Genomic DNA, 1924 nt, shown 5'->3' on the forward strand with positions numbered 1-1924 from the left:
TTGTCTCTACTTTTGGATTTGTTTGAAACTCTGCATAATATATTTTAGAGATAATATGTTAATTATATAGATTAACTGCTTTTGGAATAAGATTTATGAGTGCATCCAGGAGGCCTCACTGGAGGCTAAGTGACTCAATATCTATTCCCAAACCCCTTCCCCCTTGACTCTACACAAAGGCTGGGACATATGAATGCTCACTTTCCTAGCATGCTTTGCAGCTAGCTGTAGCCACATGACACAATTTTGGACAATGGGATGAAACTGCAGTTTGCTGGGATTTTTCAGAAAAGTTTTGCTCTTTTATATAAAAGTAGACAGTGTGGCTGGCTTCCACCTCTCTTTTCCCATCTTTGAATGGAATCTAGGTTCTGGCTTAGTGAAGCCATATTGCAACCGGGGGAAAACTAAATTGAAATACAAGCACCAGGTCTTTTTTTCACTGAAACATTGAAGTAAAACCATCAGCTACCCATCTCTGGGCATCTGAGACATCTATTTATGTTAAATGTAAATATATTTTTTAAATCCCATTTATTAAAATCACTGTAAGTCTAACTTTCTTTCACTTGCAACTAAATACCTTTCTAACTGACTCAATCTGTTATAGAGATTTTCTTATACAACAAAATTTCTGGTCTCCACTATGAAGTGATGGTAATATCCTTTAGTAACTGAAGTTTTCATTAATTTGAATTGGATACTAAAATGCCACTTTAAAAATTCTACTCATATTCCCTAAGCTTAGTTGGGTCATCTCACCAAGTATCTGAAAGCTGTTTAAAACTATTTTAAAGTAACTATTACAAAGTGAAATGAATTATTGTTTAATTAATAAGTTCATTAATTAATGACTAGTTAATGATAAGTTCTTTCCCTGGCCCTAATTTCATCACTGTCAATTGTACTTTTATTTAAGCTCTTGACTTCAGGGTGTCACAAGTCCCACCCTTCCTCAGATGGATAATAAATGTGTATGTGTCAAGGGCTCTAAGGAGATGCCAGGATTTCAGGCACAGGACATAGTCCCACAGCTGAGACTGCTCTTCTTCCCCTGAAGCCAGCTAAATGCTATGGTCAAGCCTTCACCCCCTTTAAGAGGTCCCCCCAAATTAGGCAAGATGTAAGACTTCACCATCTGTCCCAAATTCAACCAGTTCCAGTTTGCGTTTAAACAGAATCATAACTACAGGTCAAAACTAAGTATCACCCAATTATTCATGGGAATGAAGAGCAATCACCAATTTCTTGGTACTTACTTTCTTTTTCTTTTTTAAAACATGGAAGCCTCACAAATTTGCGTGTCATCCTTGCACAGGGGCCATGCTAATCTTCTCTGTATTGTTCCAATTTTAGTATATGTGCTGCCGAAGTGAGCACTCTTGGTACTTATTTTCATTTAAAGGCTAAATATCTGTATGTTTCAGGTAAGATAGTTTGACTTAATTAAAGACAATGGTTCTATGATAAACACCTATCAGAGTATCTAGTACACTAGTAGGCCCTTAACAAATGTTTGATAATCAATTCACTAAATGCATTAATTAGGTAGTTAATAGATATTTAGAGTTCACAATAGATTATATTTCACATCAGGAGCCCCAACTTTGCCAACACTGCTGTACAAATATAACCTGTTTTCAAAATACAAAATATTATGAAATGTGTATATGATTATCCTTCATGAGATCAGGAATACATCCTTCTCTGGTGATATATCTAGAAACAACTTCATTCATTCATTCATTCATTTCCACACAACAGGGTGACTGCTCCTTATGTTAGTCACATTTCACCTCCATCAACTATCTCTTAGCACACTATCTCCAGTAATAGTGAGGACACCCAGCCCAATCAACACAAGCTAGATAAATAAATTATGTCCTGTTACCTCCAGGCAACAAACTCCGTAGTTAGACTGTCT

The 1924-nt window shown here is 36.1% G+C and overlaps 1 non-coding gene across 1 annotated transcript; it reads right to left on the reverse strand.

Annotated features, from left to right (window-relative positions):
* Positions 1-1273: 1273 nt before the first annotated feature.
* LOC122230788 lies at positions 1274-1380 on the reverse strand. Its single transcript, XR_006207872.1, has one exon. It is a non-coding gene; the product is annotated as a U6 spliceosomal RNA (small nuclear RNA).
* Between the last annotated feature and the right edge of the window lie 544 nt (positions 1381-1924).

This window comes from Panthera tigris, chromosome C2, assembly GCF_018350195.1.
Source record: "Panthera tigris isolate Pti1 chromosome C2, P.tigris_Pti1_mat1.1, whole genome shotgun sequence".
Lineage (NCBI taxonomy): Eukaryota > Metazoa > Chordata > Mammalia > Carnivora > Felidae > Panthera > Panthera tigris.